General features: G+C 31.1%; 1 long non-coding RNA gene across 1 annotated transcript in view; it reads left to right on the plus strand.

Annotated features, from left to right (window-relative positions):
* Positions 1-461: 461 nt before the first annotated feature.
* LOC142332998 (uncharacterized) overlaps positions 462-22,645 on the plus strand; it is a 37,089-nt gene continuing 14,905 nt past the window's right edge. The window contains exons 1-3 of the long non-coding RNA XR_012758485.1: positions 462-571; positions 16,202-16,291; positions 21,047-21,185. This is a non-coding gene — a long non-coding RNA (uncharacterized LOC142332998). The remainder of the gene's footprint in view (positions 572-16,201; positions 16,292-21,046; positions 21,186-22,645) is intronic.

The following is a 22,645-nucleotide window of genomic DNA, read 5'->3' on the forward strand; positions in this document are numbered from 1 at the left end:
GCTTTCAAACTGTTACACAGCAGAAATCAAGTTTGCAACCACTTACACTAATCCACAACGTCTTTTCTTCTTGTAACAACATGCAGTAATATTAAAAAATAATGAGAATGATCTAAAATGTTCCAAAATTCTGTAGAAACGTTCTACAGAATTCTGTAGTACGTTCTACAAATTTCCAAAATGTAATATTGTTCGAAAATATTCTAGAATATTGACCATTTATAATGTTTTACGTTCTCACCCACATTCGTCCTGCAGCAGCGGTTGCATTAGGGATATCTAATACACACAGAATGTTTGATCGTTTTGTAAGTTATAATTGTTCTAAGTTTGGTTAAAACAGTCCAGTGGTTGGGAAGAAAATGTGGAACAAACATACTACATACACTAATATATATATATATATATATATACATAATGGTTTTCATTTATATTACAATATATCTTTTTTCTTTTTTTTTCAGTTTGTATCGCTGATTATAACCTATTACCTATTTTGGGAGGGCCTAGAATAATAAAAAAGGAAGAAAGCAAGAAATTATATTTTTAGTCGATCGCATTTATCTTAAAAGTAAGACAAATTACTGTATTCATTTTTCCAAGATATGATAGTCTGTGAAATAAATGAAAATAAGTCGGAATATTTCAATTATAATCTTTAATTTTAATTTAATAAAAGTAGAATTTAAAAAATAAAATATTGCTTATAAAGCAAACGTATATTTTGTTGACGCAATTATTTCACATCTTGTTTCAATAAAATTTCATAAGAAAAAAAGTTATTTTACTAGAAAAATTATATAAAAATTACTTACAGTCTTGTTCAATTTTGTTCATGCAGTAATAAATCGAAACAGAATTAAATATAAGACATAAATTACAAAAACTAAGAACTTTTGTCTTACTAAAATCTACGATCCCTGAAAAAATTATGTTACATTTGTTTTTTTACATCATACAATTTCGAAAATTGTGAGTAAAAATATTGAATGGAAATTACGTAATAGATTCGAAGAATTCCAAACCTTTTAGATTTAAGTCCGAGACGCTACGAATCAACACAAAGATAGGGGAAGTGGTTGCATAGATTAATTATATCAATCTTTCGGTTAAAAATGGAATAAAAACAAGTATAATTTAACTTAAAAAAATGTACCCTCATTTATTTATTTCGCGTATGGCACCAAAATATAACCCCAATTACAGTCAAAGTTATAAACAAGATTTTACAAACTAATATATGCTATCGATTGTGGAGTCGCCATCAGGAAATCTTCAGGAATCCCTTCATAAGCTGTCCTAGAGCAAACTTCTGTGATGTGTCTGATAATTTGATTTTTACCACACTCACAAAGAGGCGTCGGTGTTTTACCCCATTTATACAGGAAATAGGCGCACCTACCATGCTTAGTCCGTATTCTGTTTAGCGCTGACCTTGTCTTAAGTGCAAGTCAAAACCCGGCGGCCTTTGAGTAATACATGGAATTTGGTTTTTCTGCTTTGTATCCCATTCTCGACGCCAGACGTCAATTAGGTCAAATCTGTCCTCTGTGGCAGCGATTGCTGTTTGGATAGGTGGCTTTCTAGATCGAAGGCGATCTCGATTGGCATCCTCAATGTCCTCATGTATTGGCAGGTCTCGATTGCCCATAATCTTTTTGTACTCTCTTACAGTTCATACGGCGCAGGTTCGGGGGTGGTATGTGGTTCAATACGGGGAGCCATTCCACGGCAATAGACCTGATAACCTCAGCAATCATTCTCCTGCTCCCCGTAGGAGGAGCATTGTCATTAACGTGGAGCGTTGTCATTAACAACTTAATGACATTAAGTTGAGCATCAGTTCTACGTACATAAGAGCTGTTAAGCCCCATTCGCGCACAATATTCAGCAGCCGAGAAGACCAGGCTCAGAGCCGATGTGCGCAAAGTGGAAGCGATGTTCCCACGTCGTTCCACAGAGCTTATGTATGATTTTGTTTTTCGCTCTCAATTTACCTGCAGTTTTCATCAGGTGCTCCTTAAATGAAAGCGTTCTATCAAGTGTCACGGCTAAGTATTTCAGTGTCATTGTGATAGAGCCATTATCCTCAAATAGAATTCTAAGTTTTGTACCCTCAAATTCTGTTCTAACTTCCATAATAGGTCAGCGTTAGATTTTGCGAAATTTTTCAATAAATGAATTTTACACACGAACCAAATTTAATTCTTTCAAATTAATTTTATTGGTTGTTTTCGGTTCGTCAGGTATTATTTGCTTCATTAGGTACGATTAATCTTTTAATGCAATTAAAATTTTAATTTAAAGATGAGAAGGTAGCTTTGTCATGAGACTTCTTTAACGTAGTCACATTCCGTGGCGCGTAGTGTGGAGAACATCATCGTGCTGTAATGTGGTAAATTTTAAAAAGATGATTGAAAGTTAACAGTTCAATTCATCAATTATACAAGTGGTGAATCGAAGATAATCATTAAAAACTGCTTTTCCGACTTTTTAGAACAAACAATAAATACAACTGGAAACAACTTCAAGTCATTTATGAACATGATTATGATTTTTTATAAAAGACAACTACGGTTATGTCTTATATATTGAGCACGATAGAACATAGTCTAGGTTATCCAGAAACTTACAAAAATAGTTTTTTCTTTCTTTCTCCCAGTTTGACGTCTAAGAGCTGTATATTATACTCATAATAGTATTATAGTTAGTGTTCCTTATTAATCATTCAACAAATAATTTTCTCAGTTGTAAAAAAGCTTTTTTGTCATGACTTACTTTAGAGAATTCCCTTAATGTTTATCTGCAATTAATTCGTTGGTATATTTAAAATATAATCTATCAAGTGTCTGTGTGTGACTCTTATGTAAGAGTGATTACACTATATCACGGAAATGTATTTAATACTAGATTCACATTATGCAGTTGTCAAGTGTTTACAGATATAATTGATAGAAGTTACGTGTGTTTTTATAGAAATAAATATATATTCCGTTGAATATTTATTATTATTTAATCAAAATTATTACTTTTATTTATCCTGAAGTAATAAAATAGAAAGTGTATTTACACAAATTATATGTTCCTAATCTGAAAAATAAAAATTTATTTAAAAAAATTTTGAGTGAATATTTTTTTAACAATACCTTACAAAATATAATTTTTCTTATTTTTTAATCCTTTATTTTTGATTTTCCTCCAGATGTATAATTCTACGACGGACGAATCATTAGTGTTATAAATCTGCCATTAGGATCAATCTAAACATTAGCATGAAGTTTGGCTTCTAGACAAACTGGTTCAAGATTTAATTCATACAAATATCTTGCTTTTTTCAGATTTTATTTATTTCATCTTCATTTTAAAACTGGGTGATAATTATTAAAAATATTTTTTTTAAAAAATCACCGTCATTACATTAGAAAACAGAATCGCTAGAAAAATTAGAAATGTTGATGAGGTTTACTTTTTAATTTGAATTAAAAAATTAGATATAGGAGCACCAGTAAATTGATGACAATTACTTAGATATAAAGGAAGAATATATTTTAATATTAAAATCTATAGTTATTAAAAGAACTAAATCAATATATAATCAGAAAATGATCAGTAACTATGAAGGGCTGTCACAAAGTTTACGGCCTGTCGGAAAAAAACATTTTTTAGAAAATCGTATTCTTTTTCTTTCAATAAGTAGCCGCCTTGCAATTCCTTACATTTAGGCCAATGAATTTCCAGCCTTTTAATAAGCTCAGTATTAATGCTATTTGTCCATCTCTGGAAAAGAAACGGTTGTCTCAGCTATGACCTCATAATTTGAAGTGAATCATCGAATGGCGTGCCATTTCTTCAAATTTGGGAGGTAGTAATTAGCGGGAGCCAAATGCGGGACAAGTGGACGTACTCAGATGTAACATAGTTTACTATGTTACGCACAAAACTAATACGTTTGACGTATAGTACACATTTAACTAAGTAAAACTATCAAAACAATATTTCGGATAACGGAACATTATTACATAAATGTTTGTGTACAGAACCGCATTATCTCTCCAAATGGAAACTAGCCGCTTGAAACAGCTACCCTTGTGCCTTAATTATCGTCATCGGAAAATGAAAATTGAAGGCACTTGAAAGTCTAAAGAAATTTACGCCGTACAATGTCGCACCTTTAAAGGTACTTTTCTCGATATCAAATGAGATATCGAAAAATAATTTTTTGGAGAAAATTTCAATTCAAGTACTGAAAAAAGGTCACAGAATTCGATTTGACCAATAGATAGGCCATATTAAAACTGAATACCGGCCAGGAATATAATCCGGTTGTAAACACAAGCCATTAAAACGGTAACCATTTTGAAACGGTGAAATATTTCGTAACAGTAATATTCCTATGTTCTTTCCAGTACATTCATGCAAAATTTCTTATCAATCGGTCAAGTAGATTTATAGAAAAGTATAATATCAGAAAATACATTAAATTAGTAATAACTGGCTTTTACATTCACAAACAAAAAAAATAAAAAATAAAAAAATATTTTAATTTATGTAGCGATTAAATAGTAAATTACACTATTAATGTAATGATTTATCTACTAACATCGTTGCAAGATATTTTAAATTTATTGTCATTCCCGTTTATAGTAGTTATGTTGTTCAAGTTTCGTGGTCGTTAGGATTTGTGCTTTCTAAATTTTTAAGTTTTTATTTATTGTTTTTGTTTGATGTAACTGTAGAATTTTGTACCGACTGATCATGCGTGATTCCGCGAAAGTCGTCTTTTGTTATTAGTTTTTAGGGGCTACTCTCCCCTCGTTGAGCATACTACATATACGAGAGTCACCATCGCACACTCGCCTACAAAACGGACTATTCTTGTTTCCCTTGAAGCCTAAAATCATGATCACCGATTGTCCAGGGTCCGGGAGCCATCACTTCACCTTTACATTGCGAAGGAGGTCCTCGACACACCTCTTAGAGATGCGGCCACGTATGTCTTCCTGTCAACACCCTCCTCCAACCATTTCCTTACCTCTTCGCTCGTTACCTCCGCGCGACTGAAACTATCAGTCTGAGTTCCGATCTTCTTATTCTCACCTTCAATAAATGTATCGGACTGGGTACGGGAACTCTCATCCTCCTTTTCTACAGGAACCCCACCGGTCTGGGTACCCGCATCTTTACTGAGTGCAGGAGACAACCCTCAACAAACCTAATGGTCAAATCACATCTCTTGCGCACAAGCATGAAAAACACCTTAATATCTATCTGAGTATTAGGATACTCAGCAATCTTCTTCTATAAATTCTTCATAGCATCTGACAACGAAATCAATGAAGAACGAGTCAGCGATACGAACACCTCATCATCAGAGTCTGTGTTTGGGGTGCAATTTGTGTCACCACAAGTTGTACCCCTATAAACAACCGACATCAGTAGTTTTCCCTAAGGGGAAAAGACTCCTACCTCACTGCTGTGGGTAGCTAACTTAGAGATATATATCGCTGACCACCACCCAATTAAGGCTCCAAGCGCTTTAATATGATGGACAGGTACTTGCTGGCATTCAGCGACCTACGCGTGGAAGCGAATTGCCGTTTAGACGAAACGAATTTTAATTTATGGATGTCATATACATTTTTATTAGTTGACATTTTAGTCGCATTTTAGGAAATATATGACAAGTAAGCGGTTGGGACACGTAAGCCGGTGGTGTATGGCACCACCGCGCTTAGTCCGCTCACGCTGTTAGGTAAGCTCTAGGAGCTATTTAGGATACAGGTCGCTAAACTGTTTCGAGGGTCAGTAGCCGTTTGTGGCACAGACATTCGGTCTTATTCTTTAGGAGGACCGAATGGGGCGGCGTTGGGAGAAATGCCAAGCAAACCAATACCTACAAAAAAAAACATATAAACAAGAATGTACAGCACAGTATTAAATAAAAAAATAAACAAGCAATTCTAGAACATTCTGTAGCCAAACTAATATATTAGTACATGAAAATTACTCGTGTCTCTAATATATGAAATAAAATAAAAACTGAATAATAATAATTATCACGTAATAGCTTGAAAGAAATAAACTATATAAATTCGTATTATAAACATATAACATTACGTAAAATATTTATTTAGTTAAAAAGAATCAAATAATCAATAATATTTAATATGTTTAAAAGGTATTTGGTTAAATCTATTTAATTGAAATATATACAAATTTAGGAAATTGTAAATCAATAACACATTCAGAGAATAAATTCTAATAAAAAAGGAATTTTTTTTTCGTATTACAAGTGAGTCAAGAAGTTGCGCGCATTCACAAAAAAAAATGAAATAAGGATACAAAGAATTTAAACTCGTAAGATAGAGAATAAAAAAATTAATAATTTAAATAAAATAATTAAAAATGCAGTATTTTTCTAATGATTAAAAAGGTTATGGATTATCTTCGGCTTAATTACTACGAAGATAGGCTTGGTTTTTTTTTACAAGATATTTATCCGGTTGCATATCTATATGAATTGTTTGGAAATTGCGTAATATGGGGATCGCATAGTAATGAATCGAATAGCGAAAGAAAAAACCAATTTGATTTCCATAAATACATTTGGTTATTATTGAAGACATCTTTTATTACAATCATTGCATGTACTTCTAATTATGTTACAAAAGATAAGTTTGGGGATTCACTAATACCCCAGTTGTCTACATATATGAGTTACACCATTATATTCTGTATTACCGGAGGATTAAAAATAGCCAATATCATAAATCTTATCGATGACTTCGATTACCACTGTAAAACGCTACGACCGAAAGTCGAACTGAGGAAAATAAAGTACAACAAATACATTTGGGGCTTCTTCGCGTTATTTAATGGTTTTTTTATTATAGCTTTAAAAATCATACAACTATCAACGGCTACGATAAATGAGATACTATCGTTGATTTCTCTTTTAGGGAAACATGATTTAATAGCTATAAGTCACAACATTCTTTGGGTATTTCATCAGATTTTGTTCTTCGAAGTGAACGAAAGGATAAATTTATTAAAGAATTCATTGACTAAAAGGTATGAAGAATTGATAATCGCAAAATTTGATGTCGTTTTGATCAAACTGAATTTCGACAGATATCGATATATACACAATAAAATTGCACTCATATCTAAAGAGCTTAATGATTTACTAAACATGGGTATCTTATACCTGTCTACGGTTTATTTCCTTGAATACTCGCATTTATTTTATGGTTTTACGAATGAAAAGAATTACAATGTTAATATTTACTTAATTCTTTTTTGCATCATCCAAATAGTTCAGCATCTGATATATCTTAATAATACAATGAAGTTGGAAGAAATTGTAAGTACATTAATATTTTTGTTATTTTGCTTTAGTTATACTTTTATTTAATTAAAAAATAAAACTCAAATAAATAATAATTTTTAAAAAAATTCCCGATAAATTACAAAAAAAATTAGTGCATGCACAAATTTTGAATGTATGTGCCCTTACCAATGCATCTGGGTGCAAGATAAAACTGGAATGATTGGATATTCTATTAGAAGATTTCATAAGAAAGCTACCTATTGTAATGGGTACCATGATTCGACTTCTGGAAAATTTCGACATATCTTCGCGTTTCACATCCCCCAGAACCCAAAACCACCGTCAGCTCAAAAGTTTATATATATATATTTCACTTTCTTGTGGACACGATAACTGCCGTAATTTTGCGCCAATCACTTTCAGATTGTTCCTTAAAAATAAATCGTCCCAAAATCTTAGTCTAGTTCATTAACAACCAAGATCAGACCATGGGGGAGGAAATTCGGGACTTTTTCGAAAAAAAAACAAAATATCGCTATAACTTTCTTATTAAGTAAAATACTGAATTTGTTTAAAGTTTAGATAACTTTATAAAGATATCCATTCTAATTTTACTAATAATATCTTCGAACAGTTAGTGTTTCATTTCAGTTTTTCTTTGGATAAAATATTTTTACTTTAGGATGTGCTATGTAATGGATTAATGTACGATACCAAAACAACATGCTAAAAATCATTTATTGCTGATTTATTAATTTTAAAATTACCGTCATCAGTTTACTGGCACCCGTATACCTATTTTAGGTAGATTTCATAAGAAAGTTACCATGATTCGACTTCCGGAAAATTTTGACATATCTTCGCATTTCGCATCCCCCAATCACCAAAACCAGGGTCAGTTCAAAAGTTTCACTTTCTTGTGGACACAATAAGTGCCGTAATTTTCTGCCAACCACTTTCAAATTGAATCATAAAATATAACGACCCAAAATCTTGGTCGAGTTCTTTAATGGGCAAAATCGAACCATGTGGGTGGAAATGGGGGGCTTTTTTGAAAAAACAAAATATCGCTATAACTTTCTAAATAAGTAAAATATTAAATTCGTTTAAAGTTCCAACTATTCTTTAGATGAGGGCCTAAAACTTATCCGGGTAAAGTTTTTTTATATCACCAACTATTGCCCAGTTCTCTAAACATTACATAAAATGTTTGAAACAATTTTTTGTACGATCAGCCCTTTTGGCAAGGGATAAACAAATTATTACTAGAATTGTAAGATGAGACTTGTCATATGCTAAACATGTGACACATTTTTTCATATGCAACCATTGTCGTATTGAGTATATTTCAGGTTTTTCTTAAGTTTAAGGTGGAAATCTTTTTTATCCCCTACTTAGCACCGGTGAAATTTACTTCCGTCTTCCGGTGTACCGAAAGAGATTTTTTGTATATTTACATAAGAACAATATTAAATTAAAAAAAAAAAAAAGGTTACAATACAAACCCCGGAATAACATTTATCTTGTGACTGTTCTCTCAAAAAACAAAAAAAACAATTGTTTGTCACGAGTCTAATCTCAAAGTAGTCAACCTGTTAGTAAATGACTGAACTGTAGTCATAAAAATAATTATTAATATGGATTTTTATACCTTCTATACTTTTACAACAGAATTCAACGGAGAGGCGGCTTTGATCATATATGCATGGAATGATTATATTTTAAAGCAGTATTGGCTGGATCAGTATTTAATATGTAGTAGTAATTTTGTGTTATTTTTCAAAAGCAATTATCCCAACACAGGACTTTAATTTTTTTTTGACCAAATAGCAATTTAGCTGCTGATGGAAAAAAATTTGGAGTGCGTTTATATAAAATAGTATTTTTTCTTAATCAAAACAAGTCGTGCTTCGTAACCCGGCACGGCTCTATTTTGCGGCAGGAGAGTATAGAGACCAGTAAATGAAGCATGTACACACGCTAGGAATTTCAATCGATGTAACTCTGAATAATTCATTGCGCATTGTAACTAGTTATTTTAAACCGACAACAGTTTGACAGGAATTACCCTTCTGCTAGTATAGTACTTCCTAGCATAAGACAGAAAATGGTGCTAAAAATGGAAAGAAAAAACAAACGCAGACAGTAATTACTCTATGTATAACAGTTTGGCTGTCAATACTTAATCTGATAATCAATTCTCTGTGTGTCTTAAATCGAGAAATAGTTTTATTCAGAAAACAGCATGTCTTAAGGTTCCATCTGAGATCTGACGCGAACAGTTGTGGAAGTAGACGTTACCAGATATAACGGGTCTCTCACCCGAAGAGGAACTCCCTGAGAACATCAGTTGATGTATAATAGTAGTTGGCTTGAACTGAATCGACTTAGGACTAAAGTGGCAAGAAGTGGAAGTAATATGGTGAGATGTGAGGAAAGTAATAGGTTTCATTACTGGAACCCATCGGGTTGGTCTAGTGGTTAACGCGTCTTCCCAAATCAGCTGATTTGGAAGTCGAGAGTTACAGCGTTCAAGTCCTAGTAAAGCCAGTTATTTTTACACGGATTTGAATACTAGATCGTGGATACCGGTGTTCTTTGGTGGTTGGGTTTCAATTAACCACACATCTCAGGAATGGTCGAACTGAGAATGTACAAGACTACACTTCATTTACACTCATACATATCATCCTCATTCATCCTCTGAAGAATTATCTAAACGGTAGTTACCGGAGGTTAAACAGGAAAAAGAAAGAAAAGGTTTCATTACTGGGAGATCCAGTTAATGGAATATCTACTCCCGCGCCCAAATATGGGAGAAGCTTGTACAAATGAGAAATTGCTGGTACCAATTGTCAAGAAGATCAGAGCTATTGAGTACGATTGGAGAATACGATGGTGTTTTTTTAATCCCGGACACGGAAAGATAAAAATTCTATTTTCAATCAGTTATTATAATTATCTTAAATTTTAGATTATTTCTATTATATACTTTGATAAAAGGTACCGAAACATTATATTAGTGTTGAAAATTATTGATAAATTTTAGATCGTTTTGAAATGAAATTGGTTTTTGTTTATCATTACTGTTACAATTTCAATTTTTTTTTTAAATACTTTTATTTATAGTCGCATCAATAATTATAGTCATTAGCGAATTAAATATAACACATGGTGATAAATAATAAACATCAAAGACAAGTAACAATAAACACAAACTAAGCAAAATCGCTAAATTTCGCTCATCGTTACATCTGGTTTAGTAAACACTTCACATCTGAACCCACGTTTAATTTTTATCGAATAGATCCGAAAATTGGCTTGGAATCCGAAAAATGGTGTACGGACCATTTTACATTGCACGCCTCACAGTTTTACTGAGGACAGCGAAATAGATGAGTATGGGTAAGTCATTGTATCCAATCCTCAGCTGAGTTAGGATGACTTCGTCTCTTCTGTTGCTTGGGATAAAAGGTTTCTCGAACATGTTCTTCCAGATGTTATGTAAGGCCTTGTGAGGACTTACAAGCCAGAACCTATTCCATTGAATAAGTTCTGGCTTGTTTAACACGGAATGTTTTCATGAAGTCACTCTAATATGTTAACTCTACTCGGAGGCCATTTATTGCTACGTCTTGGCAGCCTCATCAGCCCGTTCATTACCGAGGATGCGCAATGGTCAGGGACCCATACCAATACCACAATCTTATTTATTGTTGAGAGGGTACGTTATACAAGAGTAGAAGTCGTTTATAATGTTAAACATCTTTTTTACCATTAACCGAGTATAAAGTCATTCTATTTATGTATAAATATTACGTATTTCAATATTTATCGGTTATGTTATATTATATTAACTTATAACTTTCGCCGGCCTCTGTGGCCCGAGTGGTAGCGTCTCGGTCTTTCACCCAGAGGTCCTGGGTTCGAATCCCGATCAGGCATGGCATTTTTCACACACGCTACAAATCATTCATCTCATCCTCTGAAGTAATGCTTAACTGTGGACTCGGAGGTTAAACAAAAAAAAAAACGTTCAATCTAAATGTTACTTTTTATTAGTGCGACAAAAGAACTAACTCTAAAAAAAATTTAACATTTAAATTTAGAATCTACGGTGAAATATAATCTATAGAATGCTATTTTGTTCGCGTGAGAATGAGTTCTCACGGGTCGCCGCAAGTTTTGAGTGACATTAATTGAAATGAAATGCATAATAACATTCTGAAGAAGTTGCTATCGAAATTTCTGATGATGAAAATTTTGTAATGAAATTGTATAATCATAGTATATTCGGAGCGTTCTGATATTTACAACTGATTGTTAAAGTTTGGTAACAATTAACCTACAACATAACACACACTTTTTCTCATATGAATTAATACAGCTCAGTAAGTATTTCTGAATGTGAAATATTAAAAACTCAAATTTAGAGAGTGTTAAGTTTTATATTTTAGCTGGTCAATAAAGGAAAAATTAATTTTTATTTTGTGTCACATAAAAGAATAAATTGTGCTAAAATATAACTCGTATTTTCTCACTTGTGATCTACATCATTAAATATTTTTAACAATATTTGATGCGCTAATTTTTTTTTCAGAAAACTCATCATTTTAAAATTTTCTAATAAGAAAAAAAGATTAGTTCACGCTGTGTGTGAACTATTTTCCAACACACATAAGTGTGTTGGAAAACGTGACTGCTTCTTTTTTAAAAATAATAAACGTCCGGGTTTGAAAGACCCGGACAGAAAGAGAAAGACGTCAGAAATGTTTGCAGCCATAATTAGCAGCAATTACATCCCATATTATTTCAACTTCAACAAGTGTTATGTATAAAATTTAAGAAAACCGTTAATGAAATTTTTTTTTAATTAGGATTTTTTTAGGTTGGATTTGAAGGTTAATACAATAAGTACCTTTTTTTTATAAAAACGACTACAAATATGGTATAAAATAATAATAATCAAATACGTAACTTTATGAACATATTTTGTAGCTTTCAGCATGTAGCCCTTTGTACACGTAAAGACGGAAGGATTTTATTTTATACTGTATTTTATTTTGCAATCCAGTTATTTACTAAAGTAGAATTTTATTCTATTTTCACGTTTCAGAGCACATCCTTCATCAACGTTTTGCTATCACAACCGATATCACATCTAGATGAAGAAGTTCAACAACAGGTAAATACTCATTTCTTCTAAAACCTTAGAAATATTACTATCTTACATCCATGATGAAGTGGTAACAATTTCCTCTTTCCTTTGGAAGTTTATGGATTCGATTGCTGGCCAGATTTTATATATATACCATATACCTATAAATATTAAATACGTATTATATTTAACTAGCGTACCCCGTCGCGACTTCGCTCACAATATATGTAGCTTAACTCGCAATCCTTTTTTAATAGCAAATTTATTTTTTATAAATAAAAAATATTTAATAAACAATATTATATTTAGATTTTCATTAAATCCTGATAAAACGGTAAATAAAATTTTTTATGAAAAATACTGAATGAATATACGATAAACAACGAATTGTTACCCAAAACTTAAAGAAAAGGAAAACAAAAAAAGGAAGATAAGAAAATTTAACAATTTTTGTTAAACCAATCCATTTTATGAATGAATTAAAATAGTTCAATGTAAAAGATAAACAAAAAATTTATTGCAATCCGAAATCTAGCATCCCTATCGCGGCTTCGCCCGTGGTCTATGGTTACTTGCGCTTTCCGTCACGATCAGAGGGACATGGCTCGCTTCGCTCTCCCTTCTAGTTTTCTCCCGTTTCCCTTTCCCTCTCCCGTTTCTCCAACACATCTGATATTTTCAATTATTTTCTTTACATATTATAAATTTTTAATTCAATTTTAATTTAATTATTTATTTATTTTTAATTTAATTTAATATTATTTTATAAAATTTGAATTAAATTTATTTAATCCCCTTCCTCTTCGCCCATTTCACTTTCCCCCTTCCTCTTTTTTTATATTTCCCCTTTTCATTTCCTTTTCCCCGTTTTCTCCTTTTTCTTTTTTCTATTTTTCCCTTCTTCCCTTTTATCTTTTTCGATTTTTCCCTTTCTCCCTTCTTCCCCGCGCGTAAATAGGTCCAGTAGTTTTTTAGTCTATAGCGGACACACATATCGGAAACATTGCAATGGAATCGTAAAATATTTAGTATAGCGTATGTTGCTTTTACGTCCAACAAATAGCGCTGTTAACGCGAAATTTAGTTTTTTATCGATTTTAACCCCTTAAAATCAAAATTTCGCAAAATCCTTTGTTAGTGCACGCCTACTTAATGATACGAAGGTACCCTGAAAATCTCAAGTCTCTACTTATAATAGTTTTGGTTGTACGTTGATTATGAGTCAGTGAATCAGTCAGGACATTCTCATTTATATAAGAGATACGTAAAGCATCCTACTAATTATTACGTAATTATAAGTACTACGTGGTTTATTTAATAGTATTACATTTAAATGCAGATATATATTTTGATAAAATTAAGAATACTTTAAAATATATGTAGGAATAATATGATTTTACGTTATGAATCCTATTAAAATAAGTTTAACATCGGAGTTATAGATTACTACACACACACACACACACACACACACTCTCACTCCCTTTCACACTATCTATCTCTCGCGAACACAGACAAAGTTCGAAGAATTAATATGAAACTTTTCAACCACCACTAACAACAAAATATTGTTTTTATAATTGGAAAGTATGTTTCGTTCATGATAACCCCAAAATTATAAGACCTTTTCCTAAGCAGAGAGAAGAATGTTAATATTATATTGCTTCGACGTCTTCTTTTGTTGACAATCCTAGGATTGGTTTCTAGTTGATCTCTATTCTTTCCGATTTTCAGAAAATAATAATATTTTCTGATTGGTTGATGACGCAGTATCCCTATTTTCGTATTACTATTTATAAATATTAATTATAGTATTCACGCTTTATAGAAAGAAACCTGGAAAAGAAACAAAATTACAAAAGATAAAATAATAGTAACTACGGTAACTAAAGTACAAATCTTAGACGACGAAAACTTCATGGCTTAAAACCTTTTTTGTGATAACACGAATGTATCAAGCAAATTTGAAAGTAATCGATCGGTTGGCTTCAGTGATGCAATAACAAACAAACAGACAAATATTATATATATTTATATACATTTCCGAATATCCGTGAAATGTTAGATCGAGAGTGTACTTGTTACAAGCAAACGTCAGCCTTCAACCAACTAATAAATACCCCGTTTGAATTTGAAAATTCAAACGATTGTTTACAGAGATGTTAGAAGAGAACTCCTATTACACCTTCCAGGAGCACCCTGTTTGTTACCAGTTGATTGATCTAGCCTCCCACAAGCTGCTCGGATACCTCACCAATCTAGCCCCACAGGCAGTTCCCATGAGAAGCCCATTATTTTAAATTGAAATTTTTTTTCTACCGATAGTAACAACAATGCAATCATAACGTTCAGTGTATTGCTAGAGACAAGATGGTGTTTTCGCTAGATGAACGTGTTTTCATTGTCGAATCGTACTTCAGTATGAAATCAGTGGTTGCAGTGCAAGATTTGTTTCGCCATAAGTACCCAGATAAACCAGCTCCTAACAAAACATCAGTATTAAGGTTAGTCACAAAATTTACAGAGACCAGTTCTGTTAATAACAAGGAACACAAAAGATCTGCGTCAGTGTTGAATAACAAAAGATACAGTCAGTGAAATCAAAGACCGATTACTCGCCTCGCCAAATAAATCGATCAGACGTTTGTCTGCTGAAATTAATTTGTCTAAATTAACTGTTCATCGGGCGACCAAACGATTACAATTACGACCTTATCGCATTCAAACGGTTCATCGAATTCTTGAGCCCGACAAAGAAAAACGGCTACAATATTGTCAACGGTTCCTTCGATTTCTGCGTTAGTGAATTAACGTTATGGATTCGTTATTTTTCACAGATGAAGCACGGTTTCATTTGAATGGCTACGTAAACAGCCAAAACATTAGAATTTGGAGCGCTGAAAATCCCCACGTTTATCACGAAAAATAATTACACCCGCAGAAGTTGGGCGTGTGGTGCGCGATATCGCGGAAGAAAATAATCGGTCTTTTTTTTTTCGAGTACACCATTAATGCAGAACGATATCAGGATATATTATTATTTCAGTTCATTGCACTCTTGGAAGAGGAAGACAGACACTGCTGGCTACAACATGACGGTGCGACATCGCACTACGCAGGTTCAACTTCTGATTTCGTCGAGGAATTCTTTGGTAATCGTGTTATCGGTCGAGGCTTGTGGTCACCAAGATCTCCAGATTTGACTGCGGTGTTTTTTTTTCTACGGGGTTACCTCAAAGAAAAAGCCTACAGCAACAAACCACGAACACTTGAACTTGAAAGTCAATATTGAACAAGCTGTATTAAATATCCAGCCACAAACTTTGAAAAAAGTTGCAAGAAACGCTGTAAAAAGAATTGAAGCTTGTATTCAAGAAGATGGCGGCCACTTCCAACATTTACTCTAAATGTAAGGTAATGGATGGTAATAATAAAAATTACATTTACATTTACACATGCCTTTTTATTATTTCAATACCTACAAGTATAAGGGTTGCATTTTATATGGGACACTCTGTATATTAACATTTTATCAAAATTAGTAATCACTTGAAAATTTATTCAATATTAAAATCTGGAAATACTAAAATTCACATCCTGCTTTGTTAATTGTAATATTGCACTTATTTATTTTGAAGTATTTTATTCTAACATTGTTTATCACTGATTCATTTATAATATTTTTATTATGATTAGATATATTATTTTTACAGATCTTGTTGTTCATAGAGCAAGCACGTGATACGAAACAAGATATAACTGCCTACGGATTCTTTACTGTAAATAACAAAACTATATTTGGCGTAAGTCTGCTTTTATTTATAACAAACAAAAAAATTCTAGTTATAGTAAGGCAAAGAAAAATAATACAACCTATATTTATGATTAATAACTTATTATTTTTAATTAAAAAAAAAATAAAAAACATTTTTAAATAATCAACAAAATACTGAATATAAACAGACATTTAAATACTTCATGAATTAAACAGTTTTATAAATTAAAAAAAAAAACTTTTTAAATTGAATAAAAAAATAAATAAATTTATAAAAATAAAAAATAAATTCGATTTTATAAAAAAAATCTAAAAGTAAAAGATAACTAAATTTTTTATTAAAAAAATTGAGAAAAAACTGATAAAATATAAAAATTAAACTTTTATAAAATAAAATAGATGAAAAAATCTAATTTTTAAAAAAAATTTTCATTATTTTAAATTTTAATTTTTTTTATCTAATTTTTTTACATTTTTAAATCTAATTTTTTATAAAAATTTTCATTTTTATAAAAAAATAGACGAAAGAGTAACAAATAAACCTGTGTTTGGGTTAATATAATGTTACTAATGGTAACGTGAAAATGAAATTTAAAAGCAAATTTCATTAAATAAGTTTATTTTAGTTCATTTTTTTTTCTTTTTTAATAATTATTAAAACTTTTATTTACTTTAAAAATTTGAATATGTATTTCAATGAACAATTAACATAGCTTTTGTTGTATTTTTAAATATCTTTTATATCCGCCGTTGATTTGGTTCATAATTTCTTCATACCCCATTCATTATTGTTTTACGAAAATGGTCACTAATATTCGGCAACAAACATAAAATCTCTTTTTCATTCCTTCTTTTTGTATATACCATTTCAAATCTAACTAATTTATCACTTCATAATAGTATAGTATTAATAAAAACGCGAGTAGTTTGGAGAATGTATTTTAAACTTTCAAATGAATGTATAAAATTAATTAATGTTGCCATGAGCATCGAGGAAGACGCTATAGACAGCCATAAATCGTATATGAAGACACATCCACAAGATACAAATCTACAAGGCGAAGTTCATACTCGTGGAGGGCGCAGCACTGTTGTTTTGTTTGGCTATTGAAACACAGATTTAAACAACAGTACAGTCTGAGCTTAGTCCTACTGAACAAAATGACATGCTTGTCAATCCGTTCTAAACAAGAAATTTTTTCCGTTTAAGGTAAGTTACTGTGTTGTTTTTTTTGGAAGTTGTAATTTCTTTCTGATTACGGTAATAACATAATTAAAAATATATTAACTTATATTACTGTATTCATAAATGAAATAAATTTAGCCTGAAATTAATTACAATAATTTAATTAAGTAAACGTTGTCAATAAAATTGTATCGTAGTTCATTGCATTATACTCAAAGCTGTTAGTAATAATTTTGACATTTAGACCTACGGAATCGTAAAAAGTTGGATGTAGCTACGGAATAAAAAATAAAGTAATATTCTTATATCGATTTAATAAATAATTTAACGAATAATACTACCTTAACCGGTTTAGTCTACAGTTTTCGTAGAACTATATTTTGTGATAGGCCAACAACCGTTGAGCTTGACTCAGTTTTATTTCTACCGGAATTAATCTTCATTTCCTGATGTCTCATCATGGTATATATTTTTTATACTTATAATTATGTTTTCAATGGCATCTTCCATTAACGCATCTGCTTTCCAGCAAAATCCATTGTCTACTGAACTTTCGACTCTGATCTTTTCCAGTCTTCTACAGTAATTGGTGAAATTGCATCTAATATAAATCCTTTCAATTTTGTTAAAAATATTTGGGACGTATTACGGTTTCGAATTTTTATTATAACTAGATCCCAAATAAATTCAGTTGTGTTAAAATGTGAGGGGTAATGTGGGAATCTAAGCACGGTAATTCATTTGTTATTTACTATTTCGTCTAATTCATATTGTGGTTCGGAACGGTGTAATTTTACAATTTCTAAGTTTTTTTTTGTTAGATCTAGGCCGTGGTTAATTTTATTTTTGGGAGCCATTCTTCAATATATTTTTTCATTATATTGGATGACGGATGTCTATTTTTCTGTTTATTATTATAGGGTGCATTATCTATGACTAAAAAACAATTTTCCGATAATCATGGGATTACTTACTTTTCAATATACTTCAAAAAATTTTCATTGTTATTTTTTCTATCATTATCTTCTATGTAATCTTAAAATCTACCATTTAAAAAACACCATCTTGGAATCCCATATTCCCATCCGCATCAACTACAATTAAACGGTCACCGGCACTATCTATTAACAAAAACACCTAATCGTCGCTTTGCCAGCACCATTTTACCGTATGTGTGTGTACCCAATTTTCTTCTAATTATACGACCGGTCTCTTTTGCTCAGAATTTGCATTTTTTCTTTGTTAAAGATTCTTAATGTTGAGTATTAGGGTTGAATAAACAATATATTTCAAATGGCCTTACAGATAGAAGTCAAAAAAGTTTAAGTCAGCTGATTGAGCAGGCCAGGGCACTGGCCCTCGCGGCCTATCCATTTTTCATGTAACGTTTCATGCAGGAAATCTGATACTAACTGACTAAAATGAGTTGGAGCTCCATCGTGGTGAAATCACATATTTCCTCTTAATTATAGAGGTAGGAATCGTACATTAAAAAAACACCTACGAAAAAATGTACGTTTCGTGATTACACAAAATCAATCATTGTTTAAATACTTCCTGAAATGAAAACCCATAGATTTTATAATTTCCCTTATTGCGGTAAATTTCAGTTCCTCGTGAAAAAATATTGTGTAATTTCGTATAATAATTCCTTATAGCATTCACATTTTTAAGAAATTCTCTTTTAATAACACACCTGTCGAAATCATCTACTTCATATTTATTATGGTGAGTATGTTTCCTCTTTCTTTGGCATTTCAATTTGAGAATCACTAGCATCTTCATATCAGATTTCCCTGATGTCAATTAGAGTAGAACAGCTTAAGTTTACCATTCTACAAGCAAGTTCCGTTGCTTTTACAATAAGGCACCACTAATCCATCTTTTTTCTTTGTATATGAACTTAATAACGTTAAACGCAAGACGACGCGCTTGACTGCGAAGAGGTTTTCCGCATTCACTAGACATCTAACACGATACAACTACTTTGAAGTAAAAACTGTTGGAATTTCCAATGCAATGGAGAGAGAATATTTGTTTTTATTAGTAATAACAAACACGTCTACAAATTTTGGCGGTTGAAAATCCTAACCCTTTACTAGACAAATCTTTGAATCCTGAAAAAAATTGGTGTATGGTGTGCGATATCTCGTCATCGTATAGTCGGACCCATATTCTTCGAACAGACAGTAAATGGTGAAGTATACAGGAATATTGTGCGCCAATTTGTGTTCCTCCTGGAACCTCAATTACGGTATTGCTGGATTCAGCAAGACGGCGCTGCATGCCAGACGTCTCGAGAAACCGTGGATTTTCCACAAGTTATTTTATGTTCGAATAATAAGCAAGGGCTTATGGCCTCCAAGGTTCCCAGACCTCACATCTCCTGACTACTTTTTGTGGGGCTATATTAAGTCCGAGGCCTTCAAAAACAATCCTCACACTATTGATTAACTTAAAGTCAATATTACAGACTCAATCACGAATATTTCCAATGCAACTCTTAAAAAGGTTTCTGCTAATATGCTGAAAAGAGTCCGTGCGTGTATAAGCGCAAGGGGTGGTGGCATTTTGAGCATATTCTTTAACAATTATGTAAGTAATAGCTTTTTATTAAATCTCTTTTGTAAGTAACAAATACATTTTTTTTATTCCACCTAAATTTCCCTTCTTAAATTACATTTAAAATCGGGTAACAGGACTGAAAAATCACTGTATTTTCATTATGCTTGTGTTTTGTAGTTCATTGATTAACAAAGTAATTGCTCTTAATACAATAAAACAGGGCAAAAGATAAAATTCATTATTTATTCAAAAGGAGCCGTAATTATCAGAAGAAAAAATTATGTTTTATTATTAAACATTGAAAGTAATATAACATCAGTTAATCCATTAATTTGAAATTATTATAAAATAAGTCTAATAAATAATATAATATTATTAACAACATCATGATATGATTTTGTGCCCATACACTTAGACAATAACGTTTTAAGCAGCAATCTAATCTCACAGCAGAAATTGCAATTGCCTTACTAATACCACTTGAACGTGTCTGTACGCATCAGCAGTTCGTAAACTCTTTAAATATCCACCTCGCCTGGTCGACTAATAATATATACATTTAAACAAACATAGCTTTCTAACTAGTACACAACAGAGTTAAAGTTTTCCAACCATTTACACTAATCCACGACTTCCTTGTAACAAACATTTTGCCGTTCCTTCTTGTTACAAAATGAAACAATATTAAAGAATATTGGAGAACGTTTGAAAATGTTCAAAAATACTGTAGAAACTTTTGGTAAGTTTTACAAATTTCCAAAATGTAATATCGTTCGAAAATATTCTAGAATATTAACCATTTATAATGTTTTAAGGTTCTCACTTGTTACTGCTCTTGCGGTAGAGATATCTAACACAGAGAATTTTTGATCGGTTCTTTAGTTTTTTCCCAAGTTTGATGAAAACTGTTCAGTGGTTAAGGAGGAAGTGTGGAACAAACATACTACATACATATGCGGTTATATATACTCATGTATATACATACAATGACTTTCATTTTTATCAATATATATTTTGTTCATTTGTTTTCAGTTTGTTTCCCTGGTTATAACTTATTTCCTACTTTGGGCAGGCCTAGAATATTAAAAAAATGAAGAAGGAAATTATGTTCATAATCGATTCCATTTATATTAAGAGGAAGGCAAACAACAATTGTATTTATTTGTCAAAGGTATGCGAGTTATTATATAGTTATATAAAGTATATATAGTTATATATATAAATATAGTTATTTTAATGGAACAATTATGTAAAAAATTATCTTCATCTTGTTCAATTTTTGTAATGCAGTAATAAAATTGAAGCAGAATTAAATAAAACTGCGTAAATTATAAAAAAACCTTAACATAAATAAGAATCTTTTTCTTACCAAGATATATGATCTCTGAAATAATTTTGTTAAATTCTTTTTTTTTTACACCATACAAGTTCGAAAATTGTGTGTAGAAATATTAAAAGGAAATTATTTAATAGGTTCGAAGAATTCCAAACGTTTTGGATGAAAGTACGAAACGCTATGATTTTAACACTAGGTTAAGTCGTTGCACGGATTAATTATATCGTTATGTGAAAAATTGAATAAAACCAAGCATAATTTATCTTAAATAGCAATTTTATGTACTTTAAAACTGTTATAATTTCCGTAATATCAGAGTTAGGTTTTTAAGAATTTCTCAATAAAAAAATTTTACACACGAACCAAATTTATTTATTTCAATTCAGCGTTATTGCTTTTTTCCGTCTATTTGATTTCAGTTTTGTACGATTTACCTATTAATAAAATAAAAAAAAAGTCTAGTTAAAGAAATCGCTGTCATGAGAATTCATTAACGTAGTATGAAAAACATCATCCAGTAATGGTAATATTACATGATTGGAATGAAATACAATATTTTATTCCATGGTACATGATTGACATTGAACAGTTCAATTCATGAATTGTACAAATGTCAACTGAAGATAATCGCTGAAAACCGCATTTCAGAATATATAAAATAAATACAATTGGAAATGATTTCAAGTCATTTATGAACACGACTATGTTTTTTTATAAAAGACAATTACGGTTATGTCTGATATATTATACATGGTAGAACATAGTCTAGGTTATCCACAAACTTACAAAAGTTGTTTCTTCAAGTTCCAAGTTGAAAAGCTGTAATTATAATAGTAGTATTATAATATTATTGCGTTCCTTTTAAAACATTCAAAAAATAATTTTCTCAATTATAAAAATATTAATTTTTTATGGTGTTTCTTACTTTAGAGAATTATAATTTCCTTAATGCTCTTCTGGAATTAATTCCTTGATAATTTAAAAATACAGTCTACTTAGTGCGTGTGTGTGTGTGTGACTTTTATGTTAGAGTGTTTATATCACTAAAATGTATTTAATACTAGATTCACATTATATAGTTTATATAAAGCGTTTACAGATATAATTGATAGAATTTACGTGTTTTTATAAAAATCAAAATATATCGTGGCTTATTTATTTTCTATTTAATTAAAATTACTTTGATTTATTCTGATGTAATAAAAAAAAATGTATTTACATAAATTATATATGTAACCTAATCTGAAAAATAAAAATTTATTATGACAATTTCTGAATTTATATTTTTTTAAATA

The sequence above is a fragment of the Lycorma delicatula genome, chromosome 12 (assembly GCF_047948215.1).
Source record: "Lycorma delicatula isolate Av1 chromosome 12, ASM4794821v1, whole genome shotgun sequence".
Lineage (NCBI taxonomy): Eukaryota > Metazoa > Arthropoda > Insecta > Hemiptera > Fulgoridae > Lycorma > Lycorma delicatula.